Source organism: Canis lupus, chromosome 13 (genome assembly GCF_011100685.1).
Source record: "Canis lupus familiaris isolate Mischka breed German Shepherd chromosome 13, alternate assembly UU_Cfam_GSD_1.0, whole genome shotgun sequence".
In the NCBI taxonomy this organism is placed as follows: domain Eukaryota; kingdom Metazoa; phylum Chordata; class Mammalia; order Carnivora; family Canidae; genus Canis; species Canis lupus.
In genome coordinates this window covers 42489342-42508957 of record NC_049234.1, presented here as the reverse complement: position 1 = coordinate 42508957, position 19616 = coordinate 42489342, and the positions used below count along the sequence as shown (strand labels likewise).

Here is a 19616-nt window from a genome sequence, read left to right as displayed (position 1 = left end):
TCTCTGCTTTATCCCTTCATCGATCAATGGACATCTGGGCTCTCTCCGTAATTTGGCCATTGTTGATAATGATGCTATAAACACTGGGGTGCAGGTGCCACTTTGAATCAGAATTTTTTTATCCTTTGGATAAATAACTCGTAGTGTAATCCCTGGGTTGTAGGGCAGCTCTATTTCTAACTTCTTGGGGAGCCTCCATACTGGTTTCCAGAGCGGCTGCACCAGTTTACATTCCTACCAACAGTGTAAGAGGGCTCCCCTTTCTCCACCTCCTCACCAACATCTGTTGTTTCCAAAAATGTGCAATGCTTCACAAATTTGCATGTCATTCTTGCACAGAAGCCATGTTAATCATCTATATCTTTCCAGTTTTAGTATATTCTGACAAAGTGACCACTATGATTCATTTTGAGCTAATTTTTGTGAAGTGCGTAAGGTCTGTGTTCAGATTCATTTTTTTGCATATGAATGTCCCATTTTTTCAACGCCACTTGTTGCAGAAATGATCTTTGCTCCATTGTGCTGCTTTTGTCTTTTTGACACATGTCAGTTGACTCTATTTATGTGGTTATATTTTGGGCCTCTCCATTCTATTCCAGTGATCTGTCTAGTCGTTTACCAACATCATACTCCCCTAATTATTGTAAATGTTAAGTAAGATTGGGTAATGCCATTCCTCCAATATTGTTTTCTTCAGACACAAAGAAGAATGAAGTAAGTAGTCTAAGACGGACCCAACCTATTGCAAATATATGCACATGAATTCTGAAATTAATCATAAAAAAGCAACTGATGTGATAAAAAGTCATGCTTAAAAAGAAAATGGTCTTTGCTTTTTAGGATACATGTGCTACTAACATGATTAGGCCCAAATGTGAATTGAAGTAATGATTTTAACCTTATGTAGAAGCAATATAAACATGCATTTTACATATTTTAATATTGATGAAACCCAAATATACATCTGGTGCCAGAAGAAATGCTCCAAGTATAGGTGTAAAATATGAATTTTCTATGTTTGCTAATTTATTAATTCATAGAATTTATATGCTAATCCATCTGGCAACTGAATCCATTTCTTTGTTTTAGTGTTATCACATGTTTGCTTTTTAATTAAATATGAATGTTTAATGTGGCTTAGTATGTCTCCAAAATTCTTAAATTCTGAAGCACCATCAAAATAAAATTGTCAAGCATTTAGATATTGCCACGTGGACACATGGTAATATGATCAAAACTTGCAAAAATGGCCAAGCATCTCAGAATTAGAACTTTACAAATATAGAAGTTTGGAAAAATTCAGTTTAATGAAAAGACCTACAGATAATAGCTAAACAAGAAATATATAATACCTGTGTTTTTCATCATACGTCAAATTTAACCATTGGTTTTAAAAAGCCCTGCATCATTATAATGTCACGAACAAACAAAAGTAATATCAAGTCTTTAAGATGTGAATATATGGAAAGCATAGACTCATACTGGATGACTGAATCTGTGAACTTCTGTCTAGACGATCACTCCCCTGTACAACACTAGCAACGCCATGGCCATTATTTTGTGATCATCATTACTAATATCATTATGCCTTTCATCTTTATTCTAAACCACAACTGCACCACTCTCAGGTTACCCCTGAGCCTCTGAATTCACTCCCTATGACATTATGGAGGATAAGAACACACTCTGGACCCACACAAATCTATATCTTTATTTTTCTCCATATTACCTAAAAGCATCTAAACAGAATATATTTTATTTATTTTTAAAGTTACAGTTTCCACTCAGTAGAATATAATAAACTCAATAGAAGCAAAGTTTCGGTTGGTACTGTCCATTGCTATATCCTAGCAGGACAGACGATAATCTATAATAGGTGCTCAGTAAGAATGTGTTAAATATATAAATCCTAAGAAAAATATATTTACACAAATTAATGATGATCATTACACCTTTAACTTATCCCCCACCAAAAAAAAAAAAAAAAAAAAATAGTAAATCCTGAAATATGCCTTTTAGTTCAGGCAAGATACCATACACTAGGTGGCTTATATACAACAGATATGGAGGCTAGGAAGCACAAGACCAAAGCGCTAGCACATTCTGTTTCTGGTGAGAGCTCACATTCTGGTTCACAGTGCCTTCCTGCTGTGTTGCCACATGGTATAAGGAGTAAGGGAGGGATCTCTGGGTGGCGCAGCGGTTTGGCGCCTGCCTTTGGCCCAGGGCGCGATCCTGGAGACCCGGGATCGAATCCCACGTCGGGCTCCAGGTGCATGGAGCCTGCTTCTCCCTCTGCCTGTGTCTCTGCCTCTCTCTCTCTCTCTCTCTCTCTCTGTGTGACTGTCATAAATAAATAAAAAAGAAAAAAAAAGAAATATAAACATTAAAAAAAAAGATTAAGGGAGCTTTGTGGGACTATATATATATATATATAGGTTCTAGTCATCTCCTACCTTCTAAAACCATCAACTTGGGGATGAGATTTTAGTATATGAATTTTGAGGGAACATAGGCCATAGCAGTATCTTACAAATGATCAGATTAAGCCACATTAAAAAGAGAAAAAAATAGTTAAAAAAAAAAAAACATGTATTTTCAAAGTCACATTAAACCACCCAGAGGAAAAAATAAATAAATAAAATCTATAAATTAACCTTATGTGTTAGATAAATCCCCTGGGCAGCAGATACTAAGGTGGAGTTAGAAATACAGATTTATCGAGGGATAATGCCTATGAATGTCCAATGGCAGAGAGAGAAAGAATGGTAACAAAAGCCTTCAGACTGTAATGCAGGTCCTATATCTCTGAAAGAAGAGGGATGAGAGATGGAAATATTGGGTAAATAGAGCCTCACAACAAAGTACAACTTTACAGTGGAGTCCTGAACTGACCACAACAGTAAATTCTTGTACCTCCATGGTGCTTAGTCATTGATGAGGACTTTCTAGAAGGTCAAGGCTGGCAAACTGAACTACAGCCTAAAGGCACGGCTGGAGACTGTGGGCCGGTTTCACAATGCACAGCTGGTTCTCTTTTTACCAGTCCTCTGAAAGGCACACTTCATTGGCAGCCAAGTAATACGAACCTACATCGAACAGCTACAATTTTGGATGGAAGATGGGCAATAATTTTCTTCTTCTAGGGCAAGGTAACATAATAAGCCTTGCATGGCCACACTACCAACAGATATATATCAAAGGACCATATGGAAACATAGAAATGAGAAACAAATTCTAGGGCCTAGAAATCCTACCATATGTAGAAATCACATGTACTGAACCAAAGCCGGGTATTATCCAACACACACATTCGCAAAAAGATTAAAAGGACTAAGCCTGGAAGCTCTATTAATAGAATAATTCAAATGGTCTGTACTTGAACTGTCCTTGAGGTAAAATTTAAAAAGAATTTTTTTTTCCCTGATTCCTTTATCTATGTTTATTTCTGTGTAATCATTATTGTTGGGGAGGGGAGAGTTAGTCTCCAAGTCATCCTGAAAAAAATATATATAGATTTTCCAGAACATGATCAAGATAGTTAGGCAAGGGGGCATAGAAATGTGGCCTTCTGTAATGGTACAGAACAGGAGCTACCACGTGGGAACTAACAAAGGTAGAAACAGTAGTGACTATGGATGATTTTCCACTTGGGCCATATCCCTACAGGTATTATTACATGAAATGTACTACTACAGTGGTGAGTAATTAATATAAAAATCAGCTAATATAGCAGACTAGTATACAATTATAGCTCTGTCCAACTGTCAGGTTAAAACATAGCGTGTTAGATTTTTTTTTTTTTTTTTGCTGCAGTATCAAATGAACACAAATTTAGTGGCATAAAACATCACAAATTTATTATTTCACATATTTTGTAGGTCAGAAGTTAGGATAAGCTAGGGTTTCGTAAAACTGAAATCAAGGTGTTGACAGGGCCACCTGCCTAATGGAGGCTCTGGTTGTTGGCTTTCGAGTTGTTGGCTGATTCCATTTGCTTGTTATTGTAGAATTGAGGTCCCTACTTTCTCACTGACTATCATTCTCACTGCCTTTGCTCCTAGATGTTGTCTGCATTCTTTGTCATTCCATGTTGCCCCTCCAACAACGGTGCATCAAGCCCCTCTTGTGCTTTAAATATCACTGGCTTCTTCTGCTCCCTCCTCTAACTTCACTCACTTTAGAAGGTTCTCCACCATTAGGGCCTATGTGGTTAGATTGGACCCAGTGGGATAATCTGAGATAATCTCCCTACTTTCAGGCCCATAATCTTAATGACAACTGTAAAATACTTTGCCATATAACATACTCATAAATTTTACAGATTTTGGTCTGGATGTCTTTATGGGTCCTTTCTGATGACATATAGTGAAATTTCTAACTCTACTTTTAAAAACAAAAAGAAATTCCAAATTACTCAAATCAAACTTGAATATATGTATAATATCTGCATATGTATATACACATATATGAATATAAGTGCATGTGAACATGTATTTCCCTCAAATGTCTAAATCATTAATGGCAAGATACATTTTTCCATCTATTTCCAAAATGCTTCAACCCTACATTCCATTTAAATGTGTAGAAAAGAATCAAATCAAAACATAGTCTAAGAATCCAAACATTTTTGAATATATGATTTTAATTTAGAAAAATCATCAAAGCAATCTCATTAACAAAATATTGAGGGACGCTCATGACATCTACATTTAATTTTGTCCTGTTCCTCAACATGGGCAGTAATTCTCCCTTTTTCTATTGAAAAATACATGAGCTGTTTCTGAATTATGGTTACATTTTACTGCTTGAATTCAGGGAAACAATATTGTTTTAAAATAGGCTTATTACCCTGCATTTCCCTGTGGGATATTTTGGGAAAAAGTGAAAATGATTTTAGCTACTATAGCACTGCCTACATCAAAATGGAATTATAATTATGTTGGAGGTAGGAAACTACTCAAGGTACCTGCAGAGCACAGATAAAGTGGTTCATTGGCCATCCATTTCTCAAGCTGTTTAGCTTAATCTGAAGAGTATGTATAATGCATATTAATCCAAATAGCCCTGAACTCCAGCCATTTAGAGAAAGTACATCTGAATCTTCTTTAAAAATAGGTTTAGTAATACAATTTTTTTTCCTGGTTCTAATAATTATACTGGGTATTTTAAAACCTATCAAGAAGCCCATATTGTTATTCTAAAATACTTATCCAGAATTTTCACCCTTCTGAGATTACCCAACAATAAAGGGATTCATGATGATCTGCATGTGTACCATGTCAGAAGATGTTCAAAATATCACATCATAGCTAAAAATATGTAAACTCCTAGTTGGCATAATTATAGCAGCAAGATAGCTCAAATTTAGTGGAAAATTCCCAAAGTATGAAATAGTACATCTTTCTTTTTTAAAAAAATGTCAAAAGTGAAAGCATAACTTGCCCATTCCTACAAAAACATTTATGGTCTATATATTAAACGTACACATATACTCTAAGATAGCATGACATTATTCCATGTAGGTCTGTTCATTTGCTCTGTTAATTTCACATCATATATGTTGGTTGACAGTAGCTTGTGGCTTGGAACACAAATAACAATCTGGCAAGCAAATTTGGTGCCAAAAAACATTTATAAATCAATCCTAGCTCTAATTCATTGATGTTCACAGGTTGGCAATATCTTTTTCATAAATAATTCTGCTAATTATTCCTATGCATTTAAGGTATAATATCTATGAAAGTTACATAATGACCAACATCACTTTTAATAATTAAAATTAATATTTCTTGAATTAAGCCATATAATTAAAATAAAGTCAGTATTAAATTATATTTTATTTGGAAGATAAGTATACATTTATCTGGAAGGTAAATCTATGTAAAAACAAAAAAAACAAAGGAGTTACCTGTAAATCTCATATACCATTATTATTTACGTTCAAAGTATGATTAAGTGATTTGAGTTAGAGAAGGGAGAAATATATTTTCTTACATCAGCCTTGAAAATAATATTCAAAATTATAGAAAATGTTTGTATAACTCAAAAAATATCCATACATCCTGCCAATCCATACAAATGATACCTTTGGCTAAGATAAGCATTCTTATTTCCTAATTAGGGATCTTACATTAGGAAGAAAACAAAATACATTGTTTTTTTAATAAATATATCTGACATTAATGAATGAATGGGAATTGCAAACAGCTAAGTATTCAAAGCAAATCAAGGGAAATTATTTCTTTTTTTCATTTGACTTGAGGCAATACTCTTATTAAAATCATCTTATTACTTTCAGTTCCTGCTCTTAAACTTTTTTTTCTTGGCTGGTATAAATTTTCACCCAGAAAATTAATAAAACACAAAAATGTAACGCTTAATCTACGTTCTTTATTCTCTCTTCTTAAGTTAAAAAAAAATTACCTAGAGCAATCTTATTTTATTCAATCAAGTTTAAAAAGAGGAAATTTCTGTAATAATCTGCGTTTTTTAATGTTCTTGTTTTTTTAATGTGTTTTTTGTAAGTTTTAACTTAAATCTTATTTTTTTTTTGTAATCTAAATTAACTGGAACAAAACAAAAAGTCCCAGAAAGACAGAGTTACATATAAATTAACTAAGCATCTGCTCTGATGTGCAATTTCTACTATCGCACTTCTCAAATAACGTGAAGGAAATCTCTATTAAGTAGTGATAATTTTTATAGCTTGAATTCTATGCTATAGAATTTTTTCAATGTATAATTTGAAACTTATTTAAAATTTTTGAGTAACAGTGAATGGGCTCCCTATATCTCCAGCTACAAGGTAAGATTCTAATGTAAAATTAAATGCTATTAACTCTATTTATAGGGTACTCACCACTTAAAATTTAATTGATTTAGATTTCTAGATGTTCTCAATGGATTTTGTTCAAGGACAAAATTCTAAGTGATAAAATTTTGTGGACAAAATGGAAGGGCTTAAATATCAGAAAACCACTAAACAAATCAGTAATAATTGTATGGAAGATATTATTTTTCCAGTAGGTTTCACAGTTTCTATTAACAGTGACAACACTTTCTCTGTTCATCTGGCCATCCTTCAATACTGTCACTTAAGTTTTAGGTTTCAGTCCTGATCTCTTTATATTAGATGCCATGGAGTAAGTGTTTAAAGATTGATTGATTGATTGATTGATTTTTATTTGAGAGAGTGAGAGAGAGAGAGAGAGTGCATACAAGCAGGAGGGGCAGCGGGGAGAGGGAGAGAGAATCCCAAGCAGCAGGTTGCCCACTGAGCACAGAGTCCAATGTGGGGGCTTGATCTCAGGACCCTGAAATCAGGACCTGAGCCAAAACCAAGAGTTGGATGCTTAACCAAATCTGCCACCCAAGAACTCCTTGTGGAGTAGGTTTTTAAATTCATTTTTAAACTCTGGCCTATTACTATTAATAAGGTAATTACAACTCCTAACTCTGGGAAACGAATTAGGGGTGGTTGAAGGGGAGGAGGGGGTGGTGGGAGTGACTGGGTGGCGGACACTGAAGGGGGCACTTGACAGGATGAGCACTGGGTGTTATTCTGTATGTTGGCAAATTGAACACCAATAAAAAATATATTATTAAAAAACAAAAGAAAAAGAAGACGTTATGCTGAGGGAAACCAGAAAAAAAAAAAAAAGTTAATTCCAAACCACACAAATCCTTGGTAGATATCTACATAACATCAGACACAGTTAGTTGAGACAAAAAAATATACTTTGAATACTTATTAATATTTAGCACTGGTGGAATATTTCAATACATCATTATCTAGGACACACCACCAGAAATAGTTGCCCTAGAACCACCAATGATCAGTGAACATAGTGATAGTGAACATAGCACAGCCATGAAAATGGTAAATTTTAATACTATTCTTTCTATTTGTTCTCTAGATATGATCTCTAAATATAGTAGCATGCATAACTAATATTATCTTTCCTGTACTTTTTAGTACCTGAAAGGTTATGTCCAAAATTATTCTGATTACTTTTTCTAAATATTTATATAATTGGAAGTGTTTCATATGATTTTCTAATTTTAAATGTCTGTGATTTTGGCATATGGTTATATCTTTCAATTACTAAACATTTTTAAAATTAGATCTGCATCAATATTAGAAAATATTTGGTTTAAAGCTTAGTGTATAATTCATAATTGTGGTCCCCTTTTACAGGTGCACCATTAGCCTATCCTCATATAATTTTACATCTGTGATATGTAGGCATAGTGATGTGTACATTATATACTTGTGATATACAAATATAAAGATATTTGATATAAGGATTTAACTCACATGGTTATAAAGACTGAAAAGTTTCAAGACCTGCTGTTATAAGCTGCAGATCCAAGATAGTGAAAAGGACAGGTCCAGTTCAAAGGCCTGAGAGCCAGGAGAGCCAAAGCTATATATTCTAGTCTGTATATGAGTCCAAAGTCAGGAAAAGACCAACATAAATGCATAAAGACAGGCAGAGAGTAAATTATTCTTTACATTTTTCTTCTATTCTGGCCTTCATTAGATTGGATGAGGCCCACCCACATTGAGGAGACCAATCTGCTTTATTTAGTCTAATTATTCAAATATTAATTTCATCCAGACACACGAAGAATAATGTTTAACTAAATATCTGGACACCCTGTGGTCCAGTCAAGTTGACATAAAATTAATCATCATGCTTGTTTTCATGAAAATTGGAAAATGATTTAACTATGTGGCCAGGAGCATGGAGGAAGCAAAATTAAAATATTGCAATCAAGGATATCTGGGGAAGAAGTGTGTAATTGAAACAATAAGAATTGGCATAAAATGTGAGGATCTTTGTCTCTCGTATTAATGTTCACCACAGAGCATCCTCTAAGATATGATCGAAAAACCCAAGACAACAAACTGGAAATTACTACAAAAAGAGGAAATTCTTAAAGGCAGTATAAAAGGCAATATAAGGTCTATTAATATTGGAAATCAGTGTTCATTTCTACTGGGTAGAAGCAAATGAAAACTCCATTAAAATAGCAACAAGTTGCATATGGAAGTCCTTTTGGAACTTTGTTTTTCTTTACTTCCTCCAACCCTAAAGTATGTAATCAGTTTTTCCTCACAATCCCAGAGCAGCCGCTCTTTCTGTCCTGTCCCCATGATTTAATAAAACCACCTTTTTGCACCCCCCGCCAGATAGCAACAAGTTGAAATATCTAGGGATAAACCACTCCCCCCAAACATAAAAGGTTTTTAAAGTAAAATTTTAAAGTATTCCTAAAGGACTCAAAATAATTAAAAAACTTAAAATTTACTATATTTTTGGATATTATTATATGTACTCATTGGTACCGGTACTTCAGCTGTTATGACATCTTAATCCATCTCATGGCTTCATCATGAGTGTAAAGTTCTGACATTTTGATTGTCCTAGTGACTTACTCTGATCACTAATCTCTCTGCCCCTCTCCAGAGTTTGAGAGGAACATATTCTGGGTAGATATCAGCTCAAGGAGAATAAGCATTTTTTTTTTTTTTATGAGAGACCATGGGCCTTCAAGAAAGATTAAGTCCCAGAACACCCTAATATCATTAAAGTACCAACAATTAAGTCCAAGAAGAAAGACATTTTTCAAAACTGTGGTTTTTGGTACAGAATTGGATGTCCTCAGAAACATACAATCCAACAAAATTTCAGACAGGGCTATATGAGCAAAACAATGTCAATCTAGACCCCCAAAAATGCCTAGAAAAACTGAACCCCAAAATTTCAACAAGCAGGAGGTAGGCTGGCAATGCTGGCAGTCACCAAAAAGGGTGTGTGTTCAAAAGTTTTCCTCAGAAATGGCCACGTAAGATGATAGAAATAGAAGATCTTTTTCATTATGTGAAGTAAAAACCTTGGGAAGAAATGGATACAGGAAATAATATGAGTAATTAAAATTAAATGCCTACTCAAGCAATATCCAGTACCCAAGAGTTTCAGTATCTGCCCAGTGTTTTATTTTTTTTTCTGCCCAGTGTTTTAAAATCAATATAGACTAATGACTGTTATGAATCTTTGTTCCTTTTTAAAACGGGAGTGTGTACTGTGTGTGTATTCTTCCCCTGTACATCGATTTCATAAATAGCATGTATTGTACAGATAATTTTTTATTCCATAGGGCTATGGAATAAGAGAACTACATTCAGATTTGATGTAAATCACAATAATTTACCTTTCAATCCTGATGCCATGATTGTGTAAGAAATATGACCGTCCTGGAATGGAGAGGAGTATGTTTTACATGTGGGAAGGACATGAATAACTAATTGAAAGAAAGAGGGTAGACTGTGGCATATGCATGTTTGATCCCATATTCAATTATTCCTGCATACACACCACTGCCATCGCCTCAAAGTGGTCATAATGTACTTACCCATCCTTTGCTTTTAGCTTGAATATGATTTGCTTTGACTAATGTCATATATGTGGAAGCGACAGTGTCCTAGTCCTTAAGGCCACAAAGTGGTTTTGCGTTTCCACTTACTTTACCATAGTTCATGCCACTGCCCATGAATAGAACACATCACACTCTGTCTTTGTCCATTTAAGCTGCTGTAACAGATTGGATGGCTTATAAATAAACAGAAACTTATTTCTTGCAGTTCTGGAAGCTGGAAATCCAAGATGAAGCTACTAGCAGATTCAGGGCCCGGGGAGGACTGTCTTACTATTTCACAGATGGCCATCTTCTCTCTGTAACCTCACATGGTGTAGGGGAAAGGGGACTCTTTGGGCCGCTTTTATAAGGGCACTAATCTCATTCATCAATACTCCCCACTTATGGCTTAATCATATCCCAAAGTCCCCACTTCTTTTTTTGAGGGATGGAAAAAGATATTTATTTATTACATTTTATTTTTTTAAGTTTTTATTTAAATTCCAGTTAGTTAACGTGCAATGTAGTATTAGTTTCAGGTGTACAATATGGTGATTCAACTCTTCCATACAACATCCAGTGCTCATCACAGCAAGTGCACTCCTTAATTTCCATCACCTCTTTATCCTTCACCCACCTTTCCTCTGGTAGTTATCAATTTATTCTCTATAAATAAGGGTCTTTTTCTTGGTCTGACTCTTTTTTTTCCTCTTTGCTTGTTAGTTTCTTTTCTTAAATTCCATATGAGTGAAAACATATGTGTCTTTCTCTGACTTATTTCATGGGACATAATACTCTCTAGCTCCATTAATGTCATTGCAAATGGCAAGATTTCATTTTTTAAGACTAATATTCCGATATATATATATATAAACACACATACACTTTATCCATCCATCAGTTGATGGACACTTGATGTTTTCATAATCTGGCTATTGTAGATAACGCTGCTGTAAACATCAGGGTGCATGCATTCCTTTGAATTAGTATTTTTGTATCCTTTGGGTGAATACTTAGTAGTGAAATCACTGGATCATAGGGTAGCTCTATTTTAAAATTTTTGAGGAACCTCCATACTGTTTTCCACAGTGGCTGCACTAGTTTGTACTCCTACCAAACAGTGCAAGAGGGCTTCCCCTTTCTCTATATCCTTGCCAACACCTTTTTTTTCTTGTGTTTCTAATTTTTGCCATTCTAACAGATGTGAGGTGATATCTCATTATCATTTCAGGTTATATTTCCCTGAGAATCAGATATTTTCAGCATCTTTTCATGTGTCTGTTGGTGATCTGGGTGTGTTCTTTGGAAAAATGTCTATTAGTGTCTTCTGCCTGTTTTTAATTGGATTATTCATGTTTGGGTGTTAAGTTTTATAAGTTCTTTAAATATTTTGGATAATAACCCGTTATCAGATATACCACTTGCAAATATCTTCCCCCATTCTGCAGGTTGCCATTAGTTTTGTTGATTTTTTTTCCTTAAATGTGCAGAAGCTTTTTATTTTGATGAAGTCCCAATAGTTTATTTTTACTTTTGTTTCCCTTGCCTCAGGAGGTGTATCTAGTAAAAAGCTACTACGGCCAATGTCAAAGACATCACTGCCTATATTCTGTTCTAGGATTTTTATGGTTTCCTGTGTTTTGAGTTGATTTTTGTGTATGGTGTATAAAGTGGTCCAGCTTCATTCTTTTGCAGGTTGCTGTCCAGTCTTCCCAACACCATTTGTTGAAGAGACCATCTTTTTCATATTATTTTTTCCTGCTTTGTTGAAGATTAATTGACCATATAGCTATGAGTTCATTTCTGAGTTTTCTATTCTCTTCCATTGAAGAGAATATGTCTATTCTCTTGAATAGAGAGATATCTGTCTGTTTTGGTACTAGTACCATTCTGTTTTGAGCACTACAGCTTTGTAATCTATCTTGAAGTCTGGAACTAGAATTCCTCCAGCTTTGCCTTTCTTTTTCAGGATTGCTTCAGCTATTCAGGATCTTTTGTGGTTCTCTACAAATTTTAGGATTGTTTGTTCTAGCTCTGTGAAAAATGCTGGTGGTATTTCAATAGGGATTGCATTAAATGTGTAGGTTGCTTTGGGGAGTACAGACATTTTAACAAAATTTCTCCTACCAATCCATGAGCATGCTTCATACCCTCACCTTGAGAGTCTGGATTTCAACATGTGAATTTTATAGGGACAGAAACATTCAGGATATAGCACCCAGATAATACTGTTATCGAAGGAGAATGAGAAAAGTCTCCCCAAGCACCCCATAATTGACTTTAAGGAGATGTGTAGTGCCACACCGGGACAACCCAATCTAGAATCACTGAACAAGAGTCTTTCAGATTCAAGAGTATATCTAGTATTTGTTTTAAAAACTGAGAGTAGAGGAGAATTGACATGTAGCATTTCTGTGGCAACCTTCCAGGCAAAGACAGAGTATCATAAAGATTCAGCTCCTCCTCATAAATTTTCTGAAAGGAATGTAATCCTTAAAAAAAAATCAACTTTTAGAAAATGGGAGTTAAAAAAAAACAAACCATGCTAACATTCACATGGGGGAAAAAATGAGTAAGCAACTATCTTGGAGAGTTTTTCAAAAGAAAAACAAAACAGGTGGACTAGCCCATAATACATCTAAATTTAATTAAACCAGAAATTAAAAGTGTGAAATTACCAAATAGGAGACTGATCAGTGGGCCACAATAAAAAAAATATAGAGATGAATGAAAATATATACAGAAATTCAAGATATAATTAAGGCAACACCTCAAATCAGTAGAGCAATTATTAAAAAAAAAAAAAAATGGGACACCTGAGAGGCCCAGTCAGCTGAGTGTCTGACTCTTGATTTTGGCTTAGGTCATGAATTCAGGGTCGTTAGATTGAGCCCTTGCTTTCAGTTCTTTAATGTGCCCACCTTATTTGTGATGTGTTATTCTCTTAAAATACCAATGGGTTGTAGTCACTAATGTTTTATTTTAGTAGTGTGGTACTGGTAATTATCATTTTTGTATATTTGTCAGTTTTTGTTATAAATTATATCCTAGATTTACATAAAAATAGTATAAAACTTTCCTTCTTTCTCTATTTTCAAGAATTTGAAAAGAAATAGAATTATGTGTTTCATTAGGTTTTGATAGAATTCAATTATTCAAACATGTGAGTCTGGCACTTTTGGGGCAGAGTTTCCTTGATTCCATTTCTTAACTGCTTCATTCAAATATCTTAGTTGTTTATTACTATTGGTAAGTTGTGATTTCTGTATACTGTGCTACTATTCTTAGTACCTATTTTCTATTTCCCTTACTTCTTACATGAAGGCCAAATATGTCATTGGCTTTTTGAAAAATCCTTGACTAATAAACCTATGCTCAACCCTGAGGATAGGAGATGATAAATAAAAACATTTATTGAGATGACCATTTATACAAGCATCTTTAGCCTCTTCCCCTCTTCTATTTTCAAGAATGCATAGAATGCAAGCAAATCCATTTGGTTGAAGAACTAATGCCATGAACTCATCTTCTGTCTGGCTCTTTATTGATTCCACACTTAGGCAGGTAAGATGAATATATTTTTGCCATTGTTATGAATGGGGTATGGAAGTCTTCTACTGTTGTTTTATACTTGTCTATCTTTCCCTTCAGATCTTCAAATATTTGCTATATATATATGATCTAGATAGATAGATGTATCTATCTATCTAGATCTATATAGATACCTATATATAAAGAGATCACATATATAGAGATTATATATAGAGAGAGATTATATATAGAGAGATCATATATATATATGATCTATTTGGGGTACATAATTATGATTGTTACGTCCTCTTGATGAATTGACTCCATTATCATTATATTATAAAAGGAACTTTGTGATTTGTGGCAGCTTTGAGTTAAAGTCAATTTTGTCTTATATGAGTATAGTTACCACTGCTTTCTTTTAGTTTCCACTTGCATAGAATATCTTCTTCCATTCCTTTACTTTCAGCCTATGTTACATTAAAGCTAAAATAAGCCTCTTGTAGGCAATATAATTGGGTCTTGCTTTTTATCCACCCAGCCAAAGTATGGCTTCTGACTGGAGAAGTCAACCCGTGTGCATTTTAGTGATTATTGATAAGTAAGGACTTATTGTTTTCCAGTTTGTCATTTTATTGTTCATTTCTTCCCTTTTGCTGGCCTTTTTTGTGAACTGATGAATTTCCATGGTGGTATGCTTTGATTCTTTTCTCTTTCTTTTATGAATTGGCTGTAGGTTTTTACTTTGGGCTTACCCTGAGGCTTATGTAAGACATAATAATTTTATGTTAACAACTCAACTTTGATTGCATACAAAAACTTTCTCCTTTTACTCTCCCTTTTCTCCCCTTTATGGTTTGGATTTTCACAACTTATCTCTTTTTATTTTGTGTATTCATTAACAAATTCTAGTAACTACACTTGTTTTTAATAATTTTGTCCTTTAACCTTTATACTACATTTAAGTGGTTAACATGTCACTACATTACAGTTTAGAGTACACTGAATTTGACTCTATACTTAATCTTTACCAGTATGTTGTGTACTTTCAGATGTTTTTATGTTGCTAGTTTGCAACCTTTCACTTCAGAATGAAGAACTTCTTTCTGTAATTCTTTTGAGAGGTCTGTAGTACAGATGAAATTCCTCACCTTCTGTTTGTCTTTATCATTCTTTGCTTTCTTAAGCTCAACCTTGCCAGATGTAATACTGGTCAGCAGTTTTATTTTGTGTTTTTCTTTCACACTTTGAATACATTATCCCATTTTCTCCTGGTCTGTAAAATCTCTGCTGAGAAATTGCTGATTAGCCTTATGTAGATTACTTTCTAAGCTACATGTTTTTTTCTCTTGCACTATTAAGATTCTTCATCTTCAATATTTGATAGTTGTATTACAGTGTTTCTTGGAAAAGATTTAAGTCAAGTTCATTTGGGGACCTGAGAGCTTTATGAAATTGAACATCCAAATCTCTTCCCAGATTTGGGAAGTTCTTAGCCATTATTTCTTCAAATGAGCTTTCTACCCTATTTTCTCTCTTCTTCTGGGATTTTAGTAATTCACAGATTGTTTCTTTTGGTGGTATCCTATAGATCATGTTTCTTCACTTTTTTTTCATTATTTCTTTTTATTTTCCTCTGACTAATTTCAAAGGTCCTATCTTCCATTCACATATTGTTTCTTTTGTTTGATCCATTCTACTCTTAATGTTTTTATTGCATTTCTCAGTTCATTCCCTGTGTTCTTCAGGTATAGAAATCTGGTGGTTCCTTTACAATTTCTATCTCTGCTGAACTTCTCTTTTGTTTGTGTAGTATGTTTTGTGATTTTGTTGTGTCTTTCTATGTTTTCTTGAAGCACAGTAAACTTCCTTAAAAAATCTTAGGGATCTTTTAGGGGATCCCTGGGTGGCGCAGCGGTTTAGCGCCTGCCTTTGGCCCAGGGCGCGATCCTGGAGACCCGGGATCGAATCCCACATCGGGCTCCCAGTGCATGGAGCCTGCTTCTCCCTCTGCCTATGTCTCTGCCTCTCTCTCTCTCTCTCTCTGTGTGACTATCATAAATAAATGAAAAAAAAAATCTTAGGGATCTTTTACTATCATGCTGCTCTCTGCCCATCTCCTTCTGTTTTCCTCTCTCATCCTCCAGTGGCAGTGGTGGGGAAGCAGCCATGCTGCTTCAATAAATGATGTCCCAGCTTGGGCACAGGACTCTAAGTTAGCCTCTGCCCTCAAGAAGGCGGCTGGAAAAAAAAAAAAAAAAAAAAAAAAAAAAAAAAAAAGAAGGCAGCTGGGACCTCTGTCTGTCCAGAACCAGCAATCCCTGCCATGGATCCTGAGAGGAGGAAGAGAACACTTTTCCTGCTTACCCACATCCTATTGTCCTCTACCTTTATCTTACTGCTGCTATAGTTGAGTTATGGCAGCGCTTTCTCTGCTCTCTCTGCTCCAACGTGGAGTAGGTTCCAGCACTGTCTTTCAGCAGGCATGGTTCTCACTGCTATCCAGAAATTCTAATTCTCCCTCCCTGGCTGATAAAGCAAGAGCCAGAGAGCTGTGGAGGCCCAAACCACAGCAATGTCAAAGCCACCTCCAGGCATCCCCACCCTAGGAGGCTACTTGCAAAATGAAGAGTAGTGTCTGGGGACTGGGCAGGCCTCATTGATCCAGACCTAGAGAGGACAGCAGGACAGCAGAAGCTGTGGAGTGGGCTGGGGGCAGAAATAACAGAACAGAAGATGGCCAGTAAATGCAAAAGCAGTGAGGCCCTGAATATGGTGCCCCAGTGCTACTCCCTCAGCCAGAATAAAGAGTCTGTTTTTCATGAGCAGAACTCGATCACTGATGTGCAATTAGGACAGGTGACCCTGAAAAACCCCATCCTACCATGGGGAAGCTGCTGGTGCCACTTCCAAGAAAACAGACTTATATGTTGAAACCATGAGATTCCTACTAGACATAATGCTTCAGGGTTTCAATGACATGGTGTCCGCCTACGGTTAGATGAGCACTAGCAAGACTGACACCAAATAGGGGACCTAGGTGAGCCTGAACTGTGAAGAATCATCCACATATCATTTTTATTTCAAAGCCATATTCCTGAGTGAACAAAGATCATGTGAAGCCCCCAAATGAAATATCTTCATTATCCACGATAGGGTTCCCTCAATGTAATGTGTCAGGTAATAAAGTAAATGGTTCCTTAAGGTTTCAGACAGGTGATATTTACTTAATAAAATAAGGATTCCAATAGAAAGAAAAGAGGACATTTGCCTTCTACCAAGAAATAATTGCCCATTGCACGCGGTTGGGTCCTCCAGGCCTTTCCCTTTGAGCGCAGTGCAGGGGGGAGGGTGTGGGGATGAGAGTGTGTGCGCATGTGTGACAGGTTGGGAAGGGCTCCTCAGCTGGTCTCTGGTCATCCCTGAGGGGGCACCGTCGCTCCTGTCCCCTGGTGCATTCTCAGTGGACATATCTTATTTTAACCCATATCTTATTCCTAGAACCAATATACCTGGCTCATGCCTCTTACATAGAAATCTACCAGAAGTTTCAAGACCTATTCTCCCAGGAGCCTGGCAAGAGGCCAGAGCTGGAGAAGAACCCTGAGATAGGCATCTTTACTTCCATCACCAAAAACATCAAGGAAATCTAGAATGCCATATACCCAGGGAGCCAGACCCAGGTGGTGGGCAGTACACATATGAATGAGGTCAGCTCCCACTCCCATGTCATCTTCATCATCACCACGGAGTTTGCATGACTCTGATGGTCAGGACCAATCCATATGGGCAATATCAAACTGGTAGCCCAGCTGGCAATGAGATGCAGAACAAAGCAGGCCCCAAGATAGCTTAAGAGACAGCCATACAGTCCACAAGTAGTGGGAGTGGTGGTGGTGGAGAGAACCCTAAAGAAGTCTCCAAAATCAACCTCTTACATCTGTCCTGGCAACATAACCACCGGTAAGCAACAGGATCACCCATATCACTCACCAGGACTCCAAGCTCATCTAGCTGATCCAGACTCTTTGGAAAGAAATGCCAAGCCCATCATGGTGGACACACTATGGCTACTATGGGAGCCTCTCTGCCCCAAATTTTACCAATCAAACAAAAGATATCTAGAAAGAGCCCCAAGTATATCCCAAGGACACACTGCTACAGGAATTCCAGGAGGAGACTACCCACCTGATGGCCCAGCTGGAGAAAAAGGGGATGCTGACAAAGTGACTCTGGGGGAAGAACAGCAGCAAAAATAAGGCTGTATCAGCCCGAGCAGAGCACCATGAATGACCAGGGATTAAACCTGGGTGACCAAAGAGGAGGACGACAACAGTAACCACCCACTCCAGTCTATCCTGGAGTCAGACTTAGATAAGAACATGGAAAATTACCTGCAGAGGCAGGAGTGGCTGGAGGAGGAGAAGGTGTCCATCAGGGATGTCTGCATCTGGGTCAATGAGGAGAAGCAGAAGCTGCTGGCAGAGGAGAAGATGCTAGAAGATCCACAGCAGGAACGAAAGGCTACAGAGCTGCTCAGAGCCAAGTACAAGGCCAGGGAGAGCAAGCTACTCACTGAGAACAAGTACATCATGGATCTCACCAACAGTTCCAACAGCACCTGAAGAGTCAGGAGATTGCTGAGCAGAAATGCCATGAGCAGGAAATGCAGCAGGAGATGATCCTCTGGGATGAGGAGACCAAGGAGCTCTAGGACACCCCCGTGCTCCATCCCTGCAGCAGATGGTGGAAATCATAACCGGAAACAAGAAGCTCTACATCAAACCGCAGGTGAGGGTAGAGATCCGGGACCAGCACGATGAGCACATCTGCACATGGCATGGTCTGGAGGAGGCACAGAAGGAGCACATCCAGGAGCTGAAACCCAAGGACCTTAGAGAACTTCATCCCCCTTAAGAAGAAGGGCATGACTATGAACTGGCTTTTCCAGGCTGTGAGGAGGAGCAGTGGGAGGATTACCACTTAGGCCAGTTGGAGTCAATAACAGCCAAATGGAAAACTGGCCAGTGTCTGCAGTGGCCATACAAGAGGCCTATCAGCCGACATGGTCAGGTTGCCATAGCAACAGGGGCCCACCCACACACAGTACTGAAAACATAATGCTTTTGGAGTTGGACGTGTCCTTAACCGGCTGTTTGACATGGAATTTTCCCATGACAAGAACAAGACCTCCATGCACCACACATGGAGAAATGTATGCATTTGGACCGCTTTCTGAAAAAACCTTCCGTATCTAAAATCTGCAAGTCCCGATCTTGGTGCCAGAGCCCTCGGCACCACCACCAGCAGCCTCGAAGTCCTCTCTAAACAGTACCCTCCTTGCCCCATCATAGTGCTAGGTCAGCCATGGCAACCACAGGCTCCTGGGGTGGGACAGCCAACCCTGGATTATTCCATCACTCCATGGGTGTGCGTCCACGCGTGTGCATATCCCTGAGATGGTTAGAATCTGATACGGAGATGCCTCTGGCTGCTTTTTAGTCCCCTTTATTTAACAAATGTTATTTATTCATGGGATCAGTTGGCATGGAAGAGATGTTCTCTTTTGAGCTCTCTGGGCCTAACATGGTCGCTGCATGGCCTCCTTCTCTCTTGACTTGAACCTCCATCCCCAAGTCAGACCTCAGGCTCCTTCCTGT

General features: G+C 37.1%; 2 pseudogenes; one reads left to right on the top strand and one right to left on the bottom strand.

The window, feature by feature from the left end:
- Positions 1-294: 294 nt before the first annotated feature.
- LOC119865550 lies at positions 295-393 on the bottom strand (annotated as a pseudogene).
- Positions 394-17994: 17601 nt separating this feature from the next.
- LOC119874409 lies at positions 17995-19310 on the top strand (annotated as a pseudogene).
- Positions 19311-19616: the final 306 nt, after the last annotated feature.